Source organism: Panthera uncia, assembly GCF_023721935.1.
Source record: "Panthera uncia isolate 11264 chromosome B2 unlocalized genomic scaffold, Puncia_PCG_1.0 HiC_scaffold_25, whole genome shotgun sequence".
Classification (NCBI taxonomy): Eukaryota; Metazoa; Chordata; class Mammalia; order Carnivora; family Felidae; genus Panthera; species Panthera uncia.
In genome coordinates, this window is record NW_026057581.1 from 14,120,213 (window position 1) to 14,144,997 (window position 24,785).

The following is a 24,785-nucleotide window of genomic DNA, read 5'->3' on the forward strand; positions in this document are numbered from 1 at the left end:
GGGCCTCGCCGCGGGCCCCGGCCCGGCCGGAGGCGGCCCGGCCGCAGCCCTGGCGGCGGGCAGCAGCGCCGCGGCCCCCTTCCCGCACGGGGACTCGGCCCTGAACGAGCAGGAGAAGGAGCTGCAGCGGCGGCTGAAGCGCCTCTACCCGGCGGTGGACGAGCAGGAGACGCCGCTGCCGCGATCCTGGAGCCCGAAGGACAAGTTCAGCTACATCGGCCTCTCTCAGAACAACCTGCGGGTGCACTACAAAGGTACTGGGCGTGTGTCGTCGTGCGGTGGGAGTGGGGCCGCTGACCCGACGTGTCCTGCCGCCGCCGAAGCCGACTCTCGACCCGCCCCCGACCCCCTCCCGCCCGGGGCCCTCCGAGGTGACTCGCCGCCCGTTCGCGGCTGCGAGGGTGGGACCGGGGTCGCGGGGAACGGGCGAGATTGTCGGGCAAGGCAGGTGAGTAGCATGTCCCTAGGTGTAATGGAGCCGGTGATCCTAGGCCAGGAGTGGGACACCTTGAGGGAATCCAGGATGACAGGACATAACTCGCTTTCCGATTTCCCTTGAAGATAAATCTTAGGGCTTGGGTGGAGGAATCCACGGACCCGGAGTTGGGTTACATTGTTCTCCAAGTGGTGGTGATGGGGTCAGGCGTTCTCTTCTTACGTGGGGGTGGGGGGTGGGGGGTGGACAGGCACGATCCCGAGGTATGATTTCTAATTAAGGGAGATCAGGGATATATAGGGGGAGGGGTAATCAGTGGAGGATTTTGTCCAAAATTAGGCCAGAGATTGTCTACGGGGACAAAAGGGCAAGGGCCCCAAGTTTGCCATCAGTGTTTCTTACTCAGAGCAACGGGGAGGGGAAGAGGTGAAGCTCAAAAGTAGGTGTTTTCTTAGGGGAGCAGAAACCTACCACTAGTGATTGGAAATGCCCTATATTTATGTGCTCGTGTTATATGAAGTCTAATTGAAAACGGATATTTAAAAATGTTATATAGCATTTTAAAGAAAACGGCTTTACGTTTTACACCTGCAGTTAAAAAAAAAAAAAAAACAACAGCAGCCTTAGGCTTGTCCCCTCCTCCCTCACCTATCTGTTAAAACAAAGCATTAAGTAGATCAGTTTTATATGAAATTATCAATTGCTCTGACAATTCTTGAAACGTAGCAGTCTAAATGAATAGCATGCGTCAAGTTTACTTGTCGGGAGAAAACAAAATCTAACGTATGTCTGTCTGGAAGCAAATCCAGTTTTTAGGCCCCAAACCTGAAGCAAGAGCTTTTACATTTCAAAGCAGCCTCGTTTTGATTGGCTACAAAGGAAGGGGCCTCATCAGATCCTAGTGACAGGGGATATAGAGGGTATAAACAGTTTTTGTGGATAAATTCTTGAAGTACACAGGACTAGAATCGGAGAAGAACCTTGATAAATAAGTTACTGTTTGATCAGAAAGGAGAATGGCGGCAGAAATCTAGCAAATGGTTTGGCTGGAAAGAATCACGCACAAAAATAGGCCTTGTTGCACATTCCTTCTTTTTCTCCATAGATCCACAGAAATACTTTCCGTTTTAAATATTATGTTCCTTATTCTAAATGGCTGAAAATGACCTTTGCTTTCTTTTTAAGTTAGGACATTTCGTTAATGCTCTGTGAAGGCTATTTAATTTTGCGTTTTAATTCGTGTGAGCTGTGCTGTGCTGTGAAGTGTTTACTTCTGATCTGGCTACCGGAAAGCTTTTTGTTAGACTTGACAAAACTTTATCTTAAATTTATGGTTGATGGTTAATAGTTAGCTTATAAAATCAGAGGCAAGCGATATGGAAAATTATTGAACAAAGAATCCTACCTTTCTTGAGTCCCGCAGTCATTTGTGATTTTAGGCATGTTCCAGGACAGGGCCTCAGTTTCTTCCTCTGAGAGTTGAGTGAGTTGAGCTGGATGGTAAGGAAATTTCCAGCTCCGAATTTCCGTGAGATCTAGGATTTCTGATTAGAGTCTCTTTAGCACTGTAACATGCCTCGATTAGTTTTACTGACTCCTTTTACGTAAAATTGATGATTTGGGTCACAGAAAAGTGCATGCTTGTGTGAAATTGGTTGGAGTTTGGAATATTTATGATACTGCTGTCTCCCATTATTTTTCCTGTTGGCCTCTTATTACTTGTTGTGTAATACTAAGATTCACTTTCTGGAAACTTCACTCTTTTATAAACACAAGGCATTATTTCTGGAAGAACAGATTTTGTTGTTTGTCATCTTTTTTCTTTTCTCTCTCTCTCCCCTTTGTCTCTCCCTTCCCCCTTGTCACAATCTCTCCCCCCCCCCCCCCCCCCCCCCCCCCCTTCTTTCAGTATATTTTAATGTGTGTGAGGTTTTGTGTTTTTTTGTTTTTTTTTTTTTTCCTGTTGTTTTTCTGTGTGCCTTCTGAGTGGACCACACCAAAGTACTGGGCGACTCTGTCCCAGTAAGAAGGGAAGGGAGCAAAGGGGGAGTGTCATAGGTATGGAGGATAAAATATTGAAGTCCCCAAATTGGAAGAATGAGTTTTATTTAACATATCATTGGGCTGCTTTGATTTGGACCGAAGCATTTTTCGCACCCTTTTAACATGAAAACCACTGTTGATAAAATATTTTTGCATATAATGGAATTTGAAAAGATGGGTGTTATAAGGATAAGGATTTTTCTTACCTTTGAAATAGAAATACGTTGGCTTCTTTTGCTCTGAACCATGCTCAGTTTTTAAGATGTTATTCTTCTGAGTCGGAATTACTGTTTTGGAAGCCATATGGTTCCTTAAATGATTTGAAGGGATTCATGTTAAACAATGCCAGACATGCAGACAAAGTTGATCGGATTGCAGTGGAATAGCAGGGTGTGTGTACTGTGTGGTAAAATTTTAAAAAAGACCCTTTGCTTAGCAGTCACACACCAACTGGTGAAACACTCAGGCATAGCCCCTTTTATTTTTAAAACTCTCGTCAGCCTTGAATAAGTACGAATGTGACAAGCTTAGACTCCGTTATAATGAGAACTTTATTCCAACTTAAAGCATTTTAATGCATATGACAATTGGATTCAATTAGTCCTAAATGCTTCAGTTACAGATTGCATTTTTATATTTGTGAAGTTATCCCATTTGGATACTTTACAAAGCTTTTTAATACACACAAGTGTCTTAGTGGACTTGGACAAGGTAGTGGAATTCTCAATTTCAGATACGAGCGAGTGGCAGCACCTGGAGGCTAGGTGTTCCCAGTCACAAGTAAGCCAGGCCTGGAAACTAGTTTTCACCAGCTCTAAATTTAGTGCTCTTTCCAACCCTCCAGTATTGCCTCTTTCAATTTGTATGAGTTTTAGTTATCTCTAGTAGATATAATCCAGTGATCACATTTAGAACTTTTTGAGGACTAGTTGACGTTAAAAGTACTTCCTCTAGGGAAAAAAAAAACGTGGTCTGGAACACACTAATGCCTTGGAAAAGTCCAGATGCTTTGATTATAGCAATTTATGGCAGCTTAGAAGAAACGCAGGATAAGTGAAAGTTGGAAATGATAAGTAGCTATGAACTAGTGAATTGCTCTTTTTGATTGAGGCATTATTAACAGCATCTAATGAAATAGCTTGACTTTCTGGTGTGCCTCACTCCCATCCCTCTCAGTATCCCTGGTCATCAGGCCTTTGACACTTCTGAAATTTAATTACTCACTGAATTCTTTTGCGCTTCTTCAGGTTGAAGAAATATCTTTATGATATTTGCTTGCCTACCAATACGAATGTCTTTCAGGACTTATGGGGATGATAGAAAAATGTTCCCTAATATCAAAGAATTTAAAAACCAAGCTGAGCTTTTCCCAGGGATCTCTTTGCCAGTATTAGGGAAACTGAGCTTTAAAAATGGTAGTTGAGGGGCGCTTGGGTGTCTCAGTCAGTTAAGCGTCCGACTTCGGCTCAGGTCATGATCTCACGGTTCATGAGTTCGAGCCCCACGTCGGGCTCTGTGCTGACAGCTCGTAGCCTGGAGCCTGCTTCAGATTCTGTGTCTTCCTCTCTCTCTGCTCCTCCCCTGCTCGCTCTCTCTCTCTCTCTCTCTCTCCCTCTCTCTCAAAAATAAACATTAAAACAATTTTTTAAAAATGGTAGTTTATAACTACAACAATTAAGTGAACCTAATAATCACACTCATAGAAAAATAGTAGTAATGGCATTCATTGAGCAGTTCCTATGGTGCAGATATTCTGCTAGACAGTTTGTGTTTATGCCCTGCTCTCTGTTCATTCATTTATTCAACAAGCTTTTATTTATTTATTAAAAAAATTTTTTTTAACATTATTTATTATTGAGAGACAGAGAGAGACAGAGCACAAGCAGGTGAGGGGCAGAGAGAGAGGGAGACACAGAATCCGAAGCAGGCTCCAGGCTCTGAATGGTCAGCACAGAGCCCGACACAGGGCTCGAACTCACACTGTGAGATCATGACCTGAGCCGAAGTAGGATGCCCAACCAACAAGCTTTTAAGTGAATGTTTACTTTGTACCAAGTTCTAGGCGCTCCAAGGTGATAAGATAATGTCTTTGAAAGCACGTGTAAAACACTCAAGGGTAGTAAGGGAAGTGTTAGAGTCCTGTGGAAGAGTGGAGGGGCATCGACCCCTGGCTGATACTGGAAGTGATAAAGTTGGTGAGTCAGGGACAGCTTTTGGGAGGGATGAGGCCAGTGGTCAGTCTGGAAAGATGAGGAAATAGGAGAAGGGGCCTTAGGAGTGAAAATGCATAACTAAGAGCACAGAGGAGAGAGTTATCCTGTATGTTCGGATTGACCAGCAGGTTTGCTTTGTTGGAATTTAAGAGTGTGTGACAAGTAGCAGCTGGGAAAAGATCATGAGAGGCCTTTGGAATATTTTACCAAGCTTAGATCTTCTTCTCTAGGACATGAGGAATCTTCAAAGGATTTTTTTTTAAAATTTTTTCTTTTAATATCTTAGAGAGAGAGAGAGAAAGAGAGAAAATGAAAGTGTGGCGGAGGGGCAGGGAGGGAGACCCAGAACCCGAAGCAGGCTCCAGGCCCCGAGCTGTCAGCACAGAGCCTGATGCAGGGCTCAAACACACGAACTGTGAGATCCGGACCTGGGCTGAAGTCAGACCTTTACCTGACTGAGCCACCCAGGTGCCCTTCAAAGGACTTTATTTATTTATTTTTTTAATTTTTTTTTTTTTTTTTTGAGACAGAGAGAGCGTGAGCACGGGAGGGGCAGAGAGAGAGGGAGACACAGAATCCGAAGCAGACTCCAGGCTCCGAGCTGTCAGCACAGAGCCCGACGCGGGGCTCGAACTCATGAACCGTGAGATCATGACCCGAGCCGAAGTCGGACGCTTAACCGACTGAGCCACCCAGGCGCCCCAAGGTGCCCTTCAAAGGACTTTAACTAGGAAGTGACTGGCTCATAGTTTCGTTTTTGTGATACAACCAATTGGAAGATAGATTTAAGGAGTACAGGGCTGAGAAGAGCAAATTCATTTAGATGATTGTTTGGCAGACAGACCATAAGAAAGGCCTAGAACTTGGTCAGTGGTGGGATGGAGGAAAACCAGATTGGTGATATGTTTTAGAGTAACACTAATAGAAAGTGATGGAATGATGGAGACAGAAATCAAGGGTGACACTTGGGTTTCTAGCTCTGTTAGGTTCTTGCAAAGAACCAGGAATCAAATAACGATTGCAAGGAAGTATTACAGTGTATTTGGAGATAAGGAGGACTGGGAATCTTAGTCATATGATCTGACTTCATGGCAACCAGCAGAACCCAGGGACACCTTACAGAAAGAGCAGGAACAGATCTTCTGGAGTTAAGGTGGCTCCAAGTCACTGCAGTGGCTGGAGTTCATGACTTTTCGTTTTATTCCAGTGCCAAAGAGACTCAGCTACAGTTTCTAGTCTCTGGTTGTTTTCTTCTCTTTTCCCTGCTGACTGGTTTATCCTTTCCTTCCTATTTCAGATTCCTGAGGGACTTAGCAGATTGGCTTAGCTAATTGCCATCATTCTTAGTTGGGCGCAGCTTTTCGTTGCGAGCTGTGGTGTGAATGGGTGGCCTTCACGTCAGGTGCTAACCTGTGTTGAGTCAGCTGTAGAGGCGAGAGGGTACTGATGAAATACAGAACACCCTCTGGGCATAAGGAGAGTCGGGGCCCCACTTGCAGTAGGGATGGTGTCTGAGGCCCTTTCTCCTAGGAAGGGTGGGCACACACGGTAACTGACTGAGCTTGGGAGAGAGGTCTAGGTCGTGACTGATCTGGGAGTCACCTCTAGGTGGTGGTTGAAACCCAGAGAGGGAGTAGATACAGTGAAAACAGTGGGCTAAAGATGGAACCCTGAGCGACACCAACATTAAAAGACCGGGTGGGGTCCAAGAAGGAATAGGTGGGAGGTACCTGAACAGGGCAGAGTGTGGTGTCCCGGAAGCTGAGCAGAGGACTACGGGAAATGAGGAAGCGACCTCAAGTGTCAAGTGCAACAGATCGGCTCAGTGAGACAGGCAGAGTTTTCCACTGGATTTGGAAACTAGATCATTGCGACCTGAGGAGAGCAGTTTGAATTTGGCGTTGGGGGGCGAAGATCAGAGTAAATAGTAGGGACTAAGCAGAGGGGATAGTGAATATAGACTACTCTTGAGAAAATAAGTGAAGAAGCCTGGAGGAGGATGGAGGTTAAGGCAGGGTTTTTTGTTGTTGTTGTTGTTGTTTAAATGGTGGATGGTGGAATTACATCGCGCCTGGTGATTAGCGTCTAACACCAGCACAGAAGATGAAAATCCACATAATCAAAATGATCCCTGAACACTCCATTGGAAGGTACTGTGTTCGAGACTGTTGTATCATTTCCAAGTAAGTCTCGTTTTTGCTTGGCGGTGTGGGTAAAACTGAAGTGACGTGAAGTTGGATGAGAGCGTGGTGTTAGTCGAATGTACGGACTCCCAGTAAATGTTATGTCCAAATTTAATGGACCTTTTGACAAAGTTACTGTCAACGGTACTTGCTTTTATTACCTTAAAAAAACAAAAAAGTTCATTATACTTACTACCAACCCCAGTGCATTACTGACCATGATGTGGCCCCGAAGCACGGGGGATTCTGGGGACACCGCCTTACAGATTGAGAGGAAGGAGAGTGACGAGGGGAAGGGGGAAGAAGAGCTTGGGAGGCTGACGCCGCTGGCCTGCGGGGAGGAGGGCGGTTCTGGAGCACAGTGCAGTCCCGAAGAAGAGAGGACATCCCACTCCCCTGAGACTCCCCCGATCGGGGGAGAGGTGAGGATTGCTGTGGACGACGACCAGTTTGTAATAGGAGAGTGGGGACGAGAACATGACCGTGCACTTAGCGGAGTCCCAGTGTACGATAAAGGAGGCGAGGCGGTTTGCTCGCATCGGTAAAGTGGGTGGTGACCTTAAAGTGGGTGATGAGAATGTGGACCGGCCATCGAGGGGAAGGGGGCACAGGCCAACTAAAGCTTTCTCAGTACACCGTAGACAGCAGTGGGAGAGCCCAGCCGACGTCCTTCCTTCATAGTGGTGGCTGTGTGCGAGGTTGTTGGACTTGACTTGGTAGAGGCCAACTGCCCCCGGCAGGAGGAGGGAAGTGGATTATAATATTGATCTAAGGCTGTGGTTTTGCTGGTTGCGTGTGGCGGAAGGATAGGCGTGGGAGAGAGATCAAGGATATTTGAGAGCTTTTGAGTGATTACCACGTAGCCTGTCCCGGAAGAGGAGAGATGGGGCGGAGCGGAGCGCAGCCGGGGGAGCAGGGCTCAGGGAACGGGAGTTGGGAGTTCCCGTTGATCCCTTGATGTTGAAGAGGAGTGTGGACCAGGAATGTTTAGGAAGGGGAGGGCAGAGGGAGTTGTGTCCTAGAGGAAGATACAGACATTGCAGCTCCTGTGCCAAAAATGTGTTCCTGGAAAAACCTTAGGTTTTCCACAAAATTGGGCACTGAAGGTAACGGGGCTTATGGGAAAAATAGGGCTGGGGCAGACTACTTGAAACCTATGGAACTTTGTAACCAGAGCCCCACAAAAATAACGGCCTAGTAAAACAGAAGCCCGGTTAAATTTCTGCTGGCGTTTGTGTCCGGCATCACAGGCTGCAGCCTGGAGCCCTGGGGTTTGGGCTTCCTTCTTAGGTAAGCGCTTGACAGCCGTCCGATCAAAAATAAAAATCTGATTCAGGGTTTAGCTCTTTTCAAATCCCCCCCCCCCCTCCCCCCTTCCAAACAAAGGAAGAACATACAAATTCGAGCTGTTAGGATGGCTGAAGTCCAAAGAAAACCTGACGATGGCAGTTGCTGGTGAGGACTAGAGAGCGATGGGGGCTTGCGTACTGCCGGGCCGGGAGCGCAAAGTGATGCGGCCGCTCTGCACAGCGTTGGGTGGTGTCTAACAAAGCTAAACGTGGCTTCACCAGCAGTTGAGCTCCTACCCGGCTGACTTGAAAACTTGGCCCACACAGAAAGCCGCATGTGAACGTTCGAGCGACTTCTCCCATAATTGCCCCAAAGGGGAAGCAGCCAAGAGGTCTTTGAGGGGGTGAATGGGTGAACTGTGGTACATCCATACAATAGAATATTATTCAGTGATAAAAATAAATGAGCTGTCCTTCCGAGCAAAGGCACATATGGATCTGAAATGCGTATTGCTAAGTGAAAGAAGCCAGTCTGAAAAGATTACGTGCTGTATGATTTCAGTTACCTGACCTTCTGGAAAAGGCAGAAGTAAAGAGATAGTAAAAAGATAAGTAAGTGCTTGTCGGGGGCGTGAGGGGAGGGGAGTGGGGGGATGGGCAAAGCACAGGGGGTTTCTAGGGCCGTGAAAGCACGTTACTGTAACGGTGGACACATCACGCTGTGTATTTATCAAACCCACAGAACTTTACGGCCATAAAGAGTGCACTTTAACGTCTGTACATTTCAAAAAAAAAGTGTATTAGGAGAGAGGGGGGAAATCCCAGGATAAAACGCAGAATGTGACAAACCGGTCTAACTATTAAAAATCCATGGAATAGCCTTGGAGAAGAGGGGGAAAGGAGCTGCCCCAGGTAACTTTGGAAACCGATAGTCTGTAAAAGTAAAGGTAAAAGAAACTACAAAAGCACTGAACTTTTACTGATCAAGTTGTGTCCCGTGGGGATATGGATTAACAATTCAGACGCTATTATACACGTGTACTGGAACTGCACAGTTAAATGCATGGCGGACGGTGGGAGCTACGTTTCTTACTGTTGGGGTGGAATTTTACAGATGAGCAGAGAGAGAAGGTTAGAATGATCTGTGTGGTAATAAACTTGGAGACCTCAGCGTGACCTCGTGTTTGGTTTAATACAAACAGATGATTACATATAGAAACGTAGATATATGTAGGGGGTGTGTGTGTGTGTATGTGTGCATACGTATACATGTACGTATGTGCATGTAAGGGTTTATATACATCCATATATTTCCCTGCTCTTGTCAATGAGCAAGCCTAAAAGCAGTGACACCCCAGTAACAAGGAGCACACCTGGTAGCTCGATCTTGGGTTCTGATGCTATTTGCCAGTAAAAGGAGCAAGCCCCAGGGCTCCTTGGAGAATGGCTGATTCTAGGACTAGGGTGGGAAATACACAAGATGAGCCGCCAGAGTCTTCTAGGGCCAGAAAAGAGCAAACAGCAAGAAGCGACATAATGGAGGTATGTCAGGGGAGCCAAATGAAAAAGCTCCCAGAGGCTGGGCAGTTTGAGCAGCAGAACAAAGTAGTATTGAATTATAACACAGAGTGTAAAGTAAATATGCAAGAGAGGCATGAGTCCTACCGATATAAACGAAGAGGGAGTATCTTCGTACTTTTTGATCAGTGTCGCGCTTGAATTTTTCCCCAGATGGCTTAATGCCCTGGCAGGTGTAGCTGTTCCTGAGGCCACTGAACACTGGACACCGTAGGAATGCACTTGTAGAGGGCCCCAGGTTTTTTGACTTGAGAGTTTTTTTGCATGTTGCTAGGCTTTGCTCTTTAATTCATTAATGTACTGGGAAAAGCGGTGTTATGAACTAAATGACTTCTTTATTGTGCTGACATCATTCCTGTATTTATCAAGTACGTGTGAGCTAATTTGTATTCAAGAAACGTGTTTTGTAGCAGAACACACGTCGTTAGAATTTACTGTTTCTGAGGCGGAATAGTTTCAGGTGCTGTCAGAATCCAGAGTGTGGCTCCAGGAAGGAATGATTGAAGTTAGAGTAGGAGGAGGTCAGTGGAAGTAAAGAGGCCCGGGAATTAAAATGTGAGAACAATAAGATAATCACAAGTAAGTGTGGAGCGTGTAAGTGTATGGGACGAACACGTGTTGCTAGGAGGGCACAGAAGAAGGAGGTTAGACCCAGTCAGAGGCTAGAGGAAGAGTAATTGAGGAAGAAAAAGTTGAGCGGAGAGCTAAGGGGCGAGCTGCTGTAACTAGGTGAGGAGGAAAGGGAGAGCTTTCCAGTTAGGGGGAATGGTTTGGGTGAAGACTGGTCAGGCCAGTGTGGCCGGTGCTGGAAGGCGGTGGAAAGTGCTGGGGGGCGGGCCAGATCGACAGAGTTTTCAGGCAGTGGTGTATCTTTTTCCTGGCTGAACGGGAGGCTGGTGAGAAGGAGTGTTAGCGGTGTGAGGGGATAGTGGCACTAGGAAGACTGATTGATATTTCCAGAAAGGCAGTTGACTGCACGTTGGGAGAGCGGAGGGGGGTGAGAGGTGGGCTTAACTCAAAACCTTGTCCTTGCAGTTAAAAGGAATCGACAGGTTGTGAAATGAAAGAGCTAACCTTACGGTTTTGAAGCAGTAACTGTACTTTGTCTCTGAATCCTATAGAAAACACGTGACGCTGAAGACTTTGTGGGTTTAAAAGTTTATCCTTTGGTAGTGTGAAGTAGTGTTGTCTGGTCACGACAGAATTTAAGGTAACAAGCTTCCTGCCGATGAGCAGTTACTAGAAATAGGCCCTTCGCTATTGATATTACGAGTCTTACCTAGGAGACAGTATGACTCCTTTAGTCTGACATCGCAACTTTTTCCTAGGTCTTTCCATTTAAGTTTAATTTAATTTAAAAATGAGACCAATCCTTTTAGCATTTACGGAATTTTTCTACAGCGTCTAAATAGAACATAATATAATAGAACCTGGAAGATTGATGATTGTGTAGTTTACAGTTATTTTTGTATAAGAGGAAAATGTAGCGCATGTAAAAAAAATTTTTTTTTAACGTTTATTTATTTTTGAGACAGAGAGAGAGAGACAGAGCATGAACGGGGGAGGGGCAGAGAGAGAGGGAGACACAGAATCGGAAACAGGCTCCAGGCTCCGAGCCATCAGCCCAGAGCCCGACGCGGGGCTCGAACTCACGGACCACAAGATCGTGACCTGAGCTGAAGTCGGATGCTTAACCGACTGCGCCACCCAGGCGCCCCAGGGCATTTTAATTCATATATGGATTTAACACACGACTCTACTAATTAGGGGCAAGTTATACAACCTCTGTAAGAGTTTCTCCATTTTTACTTTATGTATGTATGTATGTATGTATGTTTTCGGGGTGGGGGCTGAGAGGGGAGAGAGAGAATCCCAAGCAGGCTTCGTGCTGTCAGCATGTGACAGTGTGGGGCTGGGTCTCACGAACCGTGAGGCCATGACCTGAGCTGAAATCAGGAGTCAGGTGCTCAACTGACTGAGCCACCCAGGTGCCCCACAGTTTCTCCATTTTTAAAGTGAGGTTAAATGATACCTGTTTCACAGATGTTGAAGGAGAAAATCTATACCAAAGCACCTAATTCTTTGGGAGGTTGTTCACCCTCAAATACTAATTTTCTTTCTCTTTTCCCATAGAAGTAGCAAGAATAGGAGCTAGGAATACAAGTGAAGTGATCCCAGGATGCTCATTGAACCCTTCCTGTGGGTTCGGAGCTCACACTGGATCAGACCTCTTGAATTTAAATCCCAGCACAAATCCTGGTTTGGAATTCTCACACAGCAGTATGATCTTGGGCGAGTTTCTTCATCTTCCCTTAATTTCCTCAACTGTGAAATGATAATAAATAGTACCTACTTCAGAAGTTGTTTTGAACACTAAACGAGTGAACAAATATGGTCCTCTTTGAGAAGTGCCTGTCACATAACACTAAATGTATGTTGACTATTGTCATTTATTATCATCATCATCATCATTATTTTTTAAGTTTATTGTGAGACACAGCAGGAGCAGGGGAGGGGCAGAGAGAGAGGGAGAGAGAGGATCCCAAGCAGCCTCCACAGTGTCAGCACAGAGCCCGATATGGAGCTCAAACTCCAGGACCGTGAGATCATGACCTGAGCCGCAACCAAGAGTGTGATTGCTTAACCGACTGAGTCCCCTGGCACCCTGATTATCATTATTAAATATATACCTTGCGACTACTTTTTCCCTCAAAGTTTTGGTCACTTCTCTTCCAGAAAACCAAAACTAAAAGTAAAAGTTGATTCAGGACTCCAGGGTTAATCAGGGTAGGGTTTCTTTAGATTTTTTTTTTTTAACTGTCTGAATTTTAAAAGCTCATTTAGTTCACCCTACCATTTCCCAGGCAACTCAATTATTTGAACACATTCTTACTGAAAAACAAGTTTTGCTGAAACCGTAATTTATTAAATGTCTCTTTAAGAATTGACTGGTATCATTCTACAGATTGATGTGTTTTGTTTTGTTTTGTTTTCCTTCTGCCTAGCTCGATGTAAATCTATTAGCTAACATATGTTTAAGCAGTTTTAGGGGCATCGGTATATTGCTGCTTCCATTTGTATCTTCCTCACCAATTTTATCACCTGTCAGTGGTCACCACTTTTGCCCATAACGTACATACTTAAGAGATCTGTGGACACAGGTTTTCATGGTAACAGAAAGGAGTGTCTGAGATCACTCAGTTTCTTTTGGGCCATGTGAACACATGCTAGTTTGCTTTGCTAGTGTAAGCTTACCTGTTTAATGATGTAATTTGATTAAGGTGTAAGTATGGTAAGGGAAGCTGTCTCATTGGTGCGTGAGGGTTATTGTATAGCTAAGAGAGAATTTTCTGTTTGAAGAAGACATTTAGTTTTGAAACATGGTACATTTGAGAACGGGAAGTTTGCAACCCATGAAGGTCATATAGTGTGACTAAAGGGTAATGACCTAAGTTTGTACTGGGGGAAACATATTTAACACCGAAAAAGAATTTAGAGTGTTGTTTCTCAGTCCTTTTGGGGATTGTGGAGAGTTGTCTCGCTCTTGAGTACTTTCTGCCATCAACTTATGTTTTTCTTCTTTTGTGATTTTTTGGGCATATCTTGCTCAGTTGATTTTGTTCACATGCTAGCTTTAGGCTAATTTGTGTCTTGGGCAAGGGACAGGGGAGGCGATTGTGAGGGAAGGAAATCCTCCTGGATTAGAATTGAGGAATTGCTATTTTAAAAAGTTTAAAAGCCATTAGCTAACAGATTCCCTAAAGATTTCAGCAGTGGTATGGTGTTAGATTCCTTTCTTTAAAAAGAGAGAAAGAAAATACAACTAGAGTTTAGATCTACTTCTCAGTAGGCTGTAACTGACCAAAGAAATTTTATGGATCAGCCTTTGTATAGAATGAATGATAAGAGTATGTCAAAGAACAGACTTGTAAATTCTTTTTTTTTTTTTTTAATGTTTATTTAGAGAGGACGCATGTGTGCACACATGAAGTGGGGAGCCAGGTAGCGGCAGAGAGAAAATCCCAAGCAGGCTCTCTACGCTCAGTGTGGAGCCCCACACAGGGCTCCATCTCATGACCCATGAGATCATGACCTGAGCTGAAATCAGGAGATCACCCAGGTGCCCAAAACTTGTAAATTCTTCAAATAAGAAAGCTGCTCTGCCAAGTCCAATCTAATTATATAAAACTTCACTTAAAACTAATACTCTGTGAGGGGCTCCTGGGTGGCTCAGTCGGTTAAGTGTCCCACTTCGGCTCAGGTCATGATCTCTCAATCCATGAGTGTGAGCCCTGCATCGAGCTCTGTGCTGACAGCTCAGAGCATGGAACCTGCTTCAGATTGTGTCTCCCTCTCTCTCTGCCCCTCCCCTGCTCATGTTCTGTCTGTGTGTCTCTCTCTCAATCTGTCTCTCTCTCGTCTCTCAAAAATAAATAAACATTAAAAAAAATTTTTTAAATAAAATAATACTCTATGATATAGATGCTTCAGGTTTAAAAAATAGACCACTTGACAAAAGAGTGGGAATAGTATAAATTCTATGCAATTTGGATCTAATAAAATTTCATCTTTTTCAAATGCAGCCTTTTTTTTCTCTTAAAACATAGTCTACCCTATTTAGTTTGGTAGGTTCTGTGTATTCAGATTCTTGAAGTGTATTACATCTAGTAATAGTGTGAAAAGTCCCGGGGCTAACGTGGGCTGTTTTGCATATCGATTTGCGATAATAAATGTTTCACTAAGTCTTTATATGTACTGATGGGAGCAGAACTGTATATATCGTTCTAAAAACTGTATTTTTCCTGAATTGCGTAAGATTTTTGTTGAATATCTCATGTGAGGTGTTTTTCTCCCCCCTTCCTGTGTCCTGTGCAGGTCATGGTAAAACCCCCAAAGATGCAGCGTCCGTTCGTGCCACGCACCCAATACCAGCAGCCTGTGGGATCTATTATTTTGAAGTAAAAATTGTCAGTAAGGGAAGAGATGGGTAAGTGTAAATTTTGGTGGGACGAATTGTTGGCTGTTCTTGCGTAATTATTTTGCCTTGATTTATAATAATTGTGATGTAACTGGGAAACGGGGATCTTGGAAGTTTTGGTAATCGGTCAAGTAGGATCTGAACGTTCCACTGTAGCAGGTTGGATGTAGTTCTAGTTCTGTTTAAATACTGGTTGAAGCTAATACCTGAGTTGGTGAAATAACAAAGTTTCTCTGGTGGGTTTGTCATTAAGTTGGAGAATTGGAATTAAACGACAGAGAGACTGACTCATTTTCCATGCCTTGCCTTACACTGCCTTTGTCTGAATTCTGTTGAGAATTTAAATCTTCCCAGAGCTAGTTAACCAAGGCCAAACGGTGATTCATAGGTATTTTATGGGGGTTAGGAGTTTAACTTTTGGGTTTAGATCAGGGAAGTGTATGTTTATATGCTCTCAGCTGGAGGTGATTGGCAGGGATTAGGATGTGGTGGAACGGCCTCCAAATGAGAACTCCACCTAGATCCTGGAGGCAACTTTGATAGCATTGCTTTTCAACTTGGGATCAGTGTGTTCTGTGTGTGTATACATTAGAGTCACTTACGGCACTATTGGAAACGTAGTAGCTTGGGCCTTATCCTAAAAGTTCCTAAATCACTATTTTCAGAAGCAGAGCTTAGGCAAGATGGGCATTCTGAGTAAGCTTTGCAGGAAATTTTGGTGCATATCTCTGATTAAGAACTAATTACCTTGAATCATTGGATCTATCCTCTGGTATTTCCGGATAACTTCATTGTGGTACCAGAGGTCCCTTTTTAAAAAAAAAAAGAAATTTTTTTTTTAATGTTTATTTTTGAGAGAGAGAGAGCGCGAGTAGGGAAGGGGCAGAGAGAGAGGGAGACACAGAATCTGAAGCAGGCTCCAGGCTGTGAGCTGTCAGCACAGAGCCCGATGCTGGGCTTGAACTCAGGAACTGTGAGATCGTGACCTGAGCTGAAGTCACACGCTCAACCTATTTAGCCACCCAGGCACCGCCCCCCCCCCCCCCATTTTTTTAAGTGTATTTATTTATTTTGAGAGAGAGCGAGAAAGCACAAGCGGGGGAGGGGCCCAGAAATCCTTTAAAGCATCCAGAGTCATTTGTCCGACTACCAAGATAAACTTACTAAGTTGACCTGTATTTGAAGTGAATCATTTAACCTCTTAGTGCTTCTTCTGTGTTTAACTGACAAAATAAGTATGTTTAATAGATTATTCCTCTTTATTTGTGGAATAATTTCATTGTCAACAATATGGGAAGTAGAAACTTTGGAATTCATGATAACTTCTTATTTAACTGCCTCAGTTTCCCCAGGGTGATCAGGGCAAAGATAAAATCAGAGAAGCCACAGATAAAGTGGTTGAGAGACCCCAGATTGAAATAGACACATGATTATAATCATTTTTTACTCGGCTGCTGCATACTCAGTAAGCCAATTCTGTTTTTACTTCAGATTATACCATCAACCTCATTAATGCTGCTGTCGCTCACAGTGATTCCCAGGATTCTCTTTACCTTTTCTTTTTATTTTTTTTTTATAATTTTTTTTTAACATTTATTTATTATTGAGAGACAGAGAGACACAGAATGGGAGCAGGGGAGGGGCAGAGAGAGGGGGAGACACAGAATCCCAAGCAGGCTCCAGGCTCTGAGCTGTCGGCACAGGGTCCAACACGGGGCTCAAACTCATGAGCTGTGAGATCACGACCTGAGCTGAAGTCGGTCACCTAACCCAACTGACCCACCCAGGCGCCCTTCTCTTTACCTTTTCATTCTCCATATTCTGTCTTTGCATGATCTTGACCTTATATTTTCATGGCTGCAAGTGCCCTGACGAGTCTCAACTTTAAAGCTGCCCCTCATGTTTTTTTTTTTCCCTCGAGCGCCAGCCCCATACATCTGACCTGGTGTTTGCATGTGAGTGTCCCACACACGTTCCAGGTTAGCTTGGTCAGTGGTGTCACTCGTGGTGGAAACTTGAGAACTTCCTCTTAACTGACTCTGCATCTCTATGGCCTCCGCCTTAAGTCAGCTTCCCTCGTTTGTCCCCTAAATTACTGAGGTGGTTGGTTCACCGGTCTTACTTCAGTCTGTGACTGTTGTCAGTGTTCTTTCAGACACAGTTGTGCCTGTCCCCTTTGGGAGATTGTTTGGTGCGCTTGTTGCTTGGAGGATAAAATCTAAAACTTCTTAGCAGGGTCCTTCGTGGTGTGACTTAACTCCCTTTGTAGTTTTTCAGTCTCATCTCTTTGTTGCCGGGATCCTCATTCATTTTTTTTCCTCTCTTTTTAAAATTAGGTGATTTTTACGTGTAGTAAAATTGATCATTTTTAGTGTGCAGGTCTGTGAATTTTGACAGGTGTGGATAGTCGTGCACCCACCACTACAGTCAATATACAAGTGGCCTTTGAATGACACAGGTTTGACCTGCATGGGTGTACTTTATGCGCGGACATTTTTTATAACTGCAGTATAGTACTGTAAATATACTTTCTCTTAACGATTTCTTTTTTTAAGTTTATTTGAGAGAGAAAGCATGAGCGGGGGAGGGGCAGAAGGAAAAGAGAGATTCCCAAGCAGGCTGTGCACCACCAGCGCGGAGCCCGATGCGCGGGCTCAAACTCGCAAACCGTGAGATCATGACCTGAGCTAAAGTCACACGTTTTACCGACTGAGCCACCCAGGCTCCCTCTTACGATTTTCTTTTTCTTCCCTCTTAGGATTTTCTTAATAACATTTTCTTTCCTCTAGTGTACTTTATTGTAAGAACACAGCATATCATACATATACAACATACAAAATATGTGTTAACTGTTTATGTAATCGGTAAGGCTTTCAGGCTACAGCAGGCCGTTAATAGTTAAGTTTTGGACATGTCAAAAGTTACACAGGATTTTCAACTGTGTGGCGGCAGGGGGGTGGAGGGGGTGGGAGGTTGGTGTTCCAAGGCCACCATAGTTCAAGGATCAGTGACAAAACCATTCCTCCCCCCCACCCCGATTCCTTCCTACCCCTTTGTAGACAATTTTTCCCCATCTCCAGCCCCCTGGCAACACTGATTGATCTTCTGTCTCTCTCGTTTTGCTTTTTCTAGAATAGCATATAAATGGAATCATCGTATGTAGCCTTCTAATTCTGGCATCTTTCACTTAGTATGGTGCATTTGAGATTCATCCCTGTTGTTGCATATACTGGTAGAGCAGTCCTTTTATTGCTGATTGTATGGTTGAGCCAACCACAGTTTGCTTATCCACTTCTCAGTTGAGGGACATCTGGGTTGTTGCCGTTTTTGGCAATTAGGAATATAGCCGCTGTCAACACTTATGTATAGGTTTTTGTGCAAACTTGAGTTTTCATTTCAGTTGGGTAAATATGTAGGAGTGAGATTGCCGGACCGTGTGTTAGGTGCACTTTTAACTTTATGAGAAACTGCCGAGTCGTTTTTGCAAGGCGGCTGTACTAGTTGGTGTTCCCACCGGCAGTGTATGAGAGTTCCTGGCGCCTTGCACCTTCAGGAGCACTCGGTATTGTCAGGTGTTTTTTTTTTATTTCAAATTTGTAGCCGTTGTAATAGGTATCTGGTAGTTTCTTGTTGTGGTTTTGATTGGCACTTCCCTAATGACTAATGTTGTTAAAGGATCTTGAGTTCTTATCTGCCCCCCCCCTTAACAAACTCCAAAATTACTTGATTTTGATTTTAATCATCTGCCAACCACTGTGGAAGTGGTTAAGAAACGACTTACAAACACACTTAAAAATCCTGAATGACGGCGAAACTGAGTGGAAAGTTCCATAGGGCAGTTTTCATTTTGTCATTCACGCCAGTTAAATTCAAGGTCCTTCTACCTCATCTCTTTTCTGAGCACTGTAAGCTGTACCTGGGGCATCCAGTTAATCTCCATTTCCACCTAATGCAAGCTTAGGCGTGGGAAATTAGCCCCAGAAAGTAGAAAGTAGGATACGAAACAGAGTGGAGTCAATGTGAAATGACCCCAAAGAGGGATGGAACAAACTGTTTGTTTTTTTTTAATGTTTATTTACTTTTGAGAGACAGAGGGAGTGTGAGTGGGGGAGGGGCAGAGAGAGGGGGGACAGAGGATCCCCAGTGGGCTCCACGCTGTCAGCACAGAGCCCTACGTGGGGCTTGAACTCATGAACCGTGAGATCATGACCTGACCCAAAGTCCGGACACTTAACTGACTGGGCCACCCAGGTGCCCGACAAGGACCTGTTTTTAATCAGAATCAGCATCTGTGAAAAATGCATTGGGTAGACAGCAGTGTAGTACCACAGTTTGCTGTGCATGTGGCCAAATATTTCTAGTTCTGTCTGCAGACTCTTTTTTTTTTTTTTCATAATTTTTTTTCTTAATGTTTGCTTAATTTTGAGAGAGAGAGACAGAGCATGAGCAGGGGAGGGGGCAGAGAAGGAGACAGAATTCGAAGCAACTCCAGGCCCTGAGCTGTCAGCACAGAGCCTGACGCGGGGCTCAAACTCAGGAACTATGAGATCGTGATCTCAGCTGAAGCCAGACACTTAACCCACTGAGCCACCCAGGGGCCCCTCTTTCCTTCCTTCTTACATTCACCTTCTCTTGTCTCTTTACCATTTGCCCGGCTTAACTAATTACTCTTCAACCCTAGTTTAAAGATTCCTTTTTCGTGGTACTTTCTCCTCCCCCAAATAGGATTATGCCTTTAACAATCTTCATTTACCTTTTGGCCAGACTGTAATTATGTCTATACTGTTTCACTTCCTGCCAGTGGTATAAACTGCAGAATCAAGGGTAAGGGCCTATTTTATGTTTCTGTCACTCTAGTACTAGTAACTAATTTATAGCCAGCATTCATATGAATGAATGAGAAACAGTACTTACCTTCTCTTCTTGGACAAATCTGTTGTGTCTTTGGGCAGATCTTAGTCATCTTTCTGGTGCACTTTTTGAACAAAATTCTAGGTGTAACTCCATGTTTTTGGCAGGGAAGCATGATTCCTTTATGAAGGAAAGCAAGTCGTATTGCTAACTGGGCAAGTAATGTCTTTCTGGAGATGTATTTAACTGTATCAAGAGAACTAAAAATTCCTAAAATCCCAGCATCTTTGTAAAGATGGACCAGAAAGAGCAGCTGTTACTTTTCATTTGCAGCGATATGTGCTCATCTGAGAGTTTATTATATTTGAAATTTAATTTTCTTTTAAACTGTGTGTTTATCCAGGATTAGAGCAGGCAAATAAATATTTAGATTCAAGAACTTGTCTTAAGATAAATTGATAAATGCAGCATGTTTTCTCATGACATAGCATGAGTTGAGTATGAATTACCTCTTAATTTATATGTGATATGCATCATTTCTGGGTCTGCCTTGGAAAATTAGGAATATGACTGTGATCATTGTTACTTGTACTTTATTGCCTAAGGAATAAGGCTTGAAGGAAGCCTTTTATTGAGTGAAAGAAATAATATATTTTGGTTTTTGCCTTAGATTTTCATTTAAACATTTGTGTATGTTCAGGAAAATAAGCTTATTTATTGGGACACAAGAGCCTAAGTTTTGTAGTTAATTTAAAAATAAATTTTGAAAAAAAAAATAAAAATAAATTTTGAATACATTTTGTAACAAGATTAAATCACCTGTCACCTGCGTAGCTTTTTTTAGGAGTTATATAACTTTAATATATTTAAATAAACTTTAAACATATTTAAGGCTATATATTTACTTTGTGGTCTTGTTAATGATTGTTGACTCTCGAGATGAATTTCTCAAAGCTGTGTCTCATGAATGTACATTCAGTGCAGGAATTTCATTCAAGTTTTAGATTATCCATACTAATGCAGGCAGTGAAGATCCAGTCAGTTTTAAATGTGAGAAGTGATCCATTTTTTATTTGAGTATTTGTAGAATTATAATTTATTATGAGTGGTATTTTTAGCTTTTCAAACAAAATATTGATGCCATTCTGCCAGTGGTTCAAGAGAAGCCAGCAGGTAATCCAGTCTCTGTTCTGTTCCTAAATTCTTCTGCTGATAAGAAAGTGCAGTCCTTAGAGTGTTCCTTCTATGCTCGCTGACTTTCTGGATTATTTCTTGGGAGTGAGGAAAAGAAATAAGTCCTCTCTTCCCATTTAGTTTTAAACGGCTTTAAAAAGTCTTTCCTTCTGTTTTCGATGGGTGATAAGCAAGCAGCAAATGGAAACACAGATGGAAAAAGTGAACAAAGGCATCAGGTGACGTATTTATTAACTTAGCAAATATATATTGACCACGTGTGACATGTGATGTGTCAGGCATTGTCAGCGGCTGAATATAAAAATGAAATTATTTTATACATCTCTGTCTTGTCCATAGTTTCTAGAGGACGCTGAGTGAACTAAATGTGGGTCCTTGCCCTCAAAGAATAGTAAATTCATTGGAGAGTACAGTGGGGCAGGGGAAGCGGCAGACATATACAGATCACTCTAAATTAAGATACGCTACTCACTTGAAGAGCAAGAGAGTATATGGGAGAACTGAGGAGAGAGTGATTAATTCTCGCTCAAGGAGACCGATTTGTAAAGAAGGTAGTATGGATAGGCTTTACAAAATGAGTAAGAATTGAAGACGCTCTTTTGGGGAAAAATACTCCCGACTGTGATAGTGGCGGGACTAGTTTCATGGGAGGAGTGGAGCCGTATGGTATCTTTGGCCAAGGTATGTGGCTCAGTATTGCTGGAGACTGAAGGGATTATAGTGAAGAGTTCCCAGAAGTGAAAATGGCAATAGAGAGCACTGCTCTAGAGAGCACTGGGGACAGTTCTCACGTGGAAGGTAGTAGGGAGCCTGGAGTCTTTTTAGTAGGGCAGTGATAGCGATACCTGTTTCGAAAGGCAGTGCTAACTGGGTGGGGTACGTTGGATATGGTGTGCGGTGGCAGCGTGAAAGGTGGCTACGGTTGGAGTTCGGTTATGAGGCTGGTGCCTTGGGATGGATTATGTTAGTGCTTTAAAAAAAGACAATGGAGGGGGGCGCCTGGGTGGCTCAGATAGCTGAGCATCCCACTTCAGCTCAGGTTGTGATCTCACGGTTCGTGAGTTTGAGCCCTGTATTAGGCTTGCTGCTATCAGGGCACAGCCCACTTTGGATCCTCTGTCCCCCGCCTCCCCCCCCCCCACCATCTCTCCCACGCACCCGCTCGCGATCTCTCTCAAAAATAAACATGGAAAAAAATAGAGGGACAGGTGGTGGTTTAATTTTTGGCGTACTTATGTGCTAGGAACCTGGGGTTTATAAAGATGAATGGGGTCCCTGCCCTCCAGAGGTTCGCAGGTAAGAAGGGACACGGACAGGTCAGTGAGTTGTTAAATATAGTATAAAATATATGTAGTAATGGAGGAAGTGACCAACTCTATCAGAGGATAGGGTGGGGAGCCACCATAGAAAGCTTGCTTATAGTTACGGAAGAGGAAGGTTAAATCTAAGTCTCTCACTGTCCCTTAGCCCTCATTTACCCTCCCTAGACTAATTGCCTGGAGATTCCCCCCGCCCCCCCCCCCAAGTCTATGAGCAGAGCTTTTAAAGACATAGCTGTTTTTTGGGGGGCTTAGTCGGTTGAACGTCTGACTTCGGCTCAGGTCATGATCTCACAGTTCCTGAGTTTGAGCCCCACTCGGGTTCTGAGCCTCCTTCAGATCCTCTGTCCGCCTCTCTCTTTGCCCCTCCCCACTCGCTCTCTTTCTCTCTCAAAAATAAATAATATTAAAAAAAAAAGATGAATAGCTGTTTTAGAAGCTGATAAGTGACCTTTGCCAAGAAGTACAGTGTACTTTGGGATTGGACAGACGGAGATTCGAACGTTGGGTCTGCGCGTGTACTTTTGGATGAACTCTGTTGCCTCATCTGTAAAATGGAAATAAGAGTGCCAGCCTCAGAGGATTAGTAATTCGTTGAAAACACTTACTAGAGTGTCTGGTGCACATGCTGGATGCTGCTGTCGCTGGTGGAGAAAGAGCAGCCCCAGGTTTTGTGGGAGGATTGTGTGCAGAGGTGACCTCACATGGACTTCCAGTGCTTATGTGCGTGGCCCTTGGTCATTTAGGTGCTAGTTTTAAGCAAGGGAATGATAGCGCTTGGCTTTGCATTTTACGGAGGTTACTCTGATGGTAATACAGAGAGGAGATCTGAGACTGATGTGGACGGGACCGTTTGGGCCATTGTGATTTTAAATCGAGGGCTTAATCTGTCCTGGAGTTGGTGAGAGCCTAGACAGATGTGGTTAGCTATCAGGACACGGAAAAAACAAAAACAACCTTACCTGAGAGAAGGAGGTGGCAGGGGTGGGTTTGGAGAGAGAGAGAGAGAGAGAGAGTGTTGAGGACACCTTCCAGGTTTCCGGTGACTAAACAAATTAAATACCGGAGGGAAGCTGAGCTTCCAGGTTGCAGATTGGAGCAGCGTCTGAACTGCTGTGGGCCAGCCAGATGACTAACGGCAAAGCGGTGGGTTTTCCGAGGGAGAGCAGAGCTACGGGTGGATTCTGGAGTCCTCAGAATGTACGTTGTTAAAGCCGTAGGGATCGATGTGATCACCCACGTACGCGGCGTAAAGAAAGGCTGGCGATGGACGCTTGAAACGCCACCTCCTATATATACGGGAGGAAAGAAATCGACTTGAAGAGTCTAGGAAGGAATGGTCAGAGAGAAGGGAGATGGGAGACCGTATTGTGTCAGAAGCCAAGAAAGTCCGTAAAAAGGAGAACTGAAGCGTCCACTGGCTTGAAACAGTTTCCTTGAAGTCAGGATAGAGGCGGGCGCAGTAGGTCAGAACTCCGAGTTCCGGAGGTGGGGAACGGAAACCACGGAGCCTGCAGACTCCAGGGCTGTGTTGCTGTCGTGGGAAACCATCCTCTGTCCATTCAGCAAAGTAATACGCAGCTAATTGAAAGATTCAGGGAGCACAGAAGAAAAATGAGGAAGAAAATTATAATCTTGTATAATTGCTATTGATAATCCAACTTGTTTCCTTCTAGTTTTTTTAGATAATACGCTCTCATATTTTAAATATGATTATTCTCTACTTACAGATTTTTGCGTCCTGTTTTATGGGCTTACTTATTTGTATTTATTATTACATATTTTTTACACAGTGACAAGCATTTTCCTGTAAGATTAAAAGCCCTGAACATCTTTTTTCTTTTTCCTTTACTTTTTGGCTGCAACGTAGTTTGTCGTACCTATATTAAGGCACATCTGTAGCTGTTCTCTTGTTATTTTAGTGAACTCCTTTGACTATTATAAATAATTTTTAAGCATGAAATCTATCTCTGTTTCCTAGGGAAAGATTTCTTGAAGTAGAATTATTGGACCAAAGGAAAAGATACACACATTTTTGAAACTTGTGATACAGTAGCCAAAAGACTCTCCAGGAAGAGGAGTCCAGCTCCCTTTTAGGTGGGAGAGACTTAGTTATAGAAATCAGTTGATGAGGAGGAGTCCCTGCTGAGTCCAAAGAAGGACTGAGGGAGTGAATTCCTTTGCTAAGTGGATGGACTTGGGGGTTTTAAATAAATTAGGAACATGGGATGGAATTTGAAATTGATTGGAACGTATATATCTCTACTTTGGGAAGCCTTTCTTGACAGCCTTTCTTCCTCCCCACTAGGTTAGGCTCCTGTTGCCTGTTCTCATGGCACTTTGTGCTGCCCCTTCCTAGCATTTTGTCGTGTTTATAATTGTTTTTTTAAGGTCTGTCTTCCCTGTGAGAGTGTCTAATCCATGAGAGCACAGACTTTTTGTCTATGTGTTGTCCTCCCACATACTTATCAGTGAACAGTCACTGATCAGAGAAGTAAACGTATTGAGGAACTCTTGAGATTTAAAACCAGGAATTTGTGGGGCGCCTGGGTTGCTCTGTTGGTTAAGCATTTGACTTTGGCTCATTTCATTTCACAGTTCTGTGGGTTCGAGCCCTGCGTTGGGCTCTGTGCTGACAGCTCAGAGCCTAGAGCCTGCTTTGAATTCTGTATCCCCCTCTCTCTGCGCCTCCCCTGCTTGT

At 43.9% G+C, this 24,785-nt stretch overlaps 1 protein-coding gene across 1 annotated transcript in view; it reads left to right on the forward strand.

Annotated features, from left to right (window-relative positions):
• Window positions 1-6: 6 nt before the first annotated feature.
• Window positions 7-24,785, forward strand: part of RANBP9 (RAN binding protein 9) — an 89,697-nt gene continuing 64,918 nt past the window's right edge. The window contains exons 1-2 of the mRNA XM_049655021.1: window positions 7-254; window positions 14,618-14,729. The gene's annotated coding sequence lies outside the window, so the exon portion shown is untranslated. The remainder of the gene's footprint in view (window positions 255-14,617; window positions 14,730-24,785) is intronic.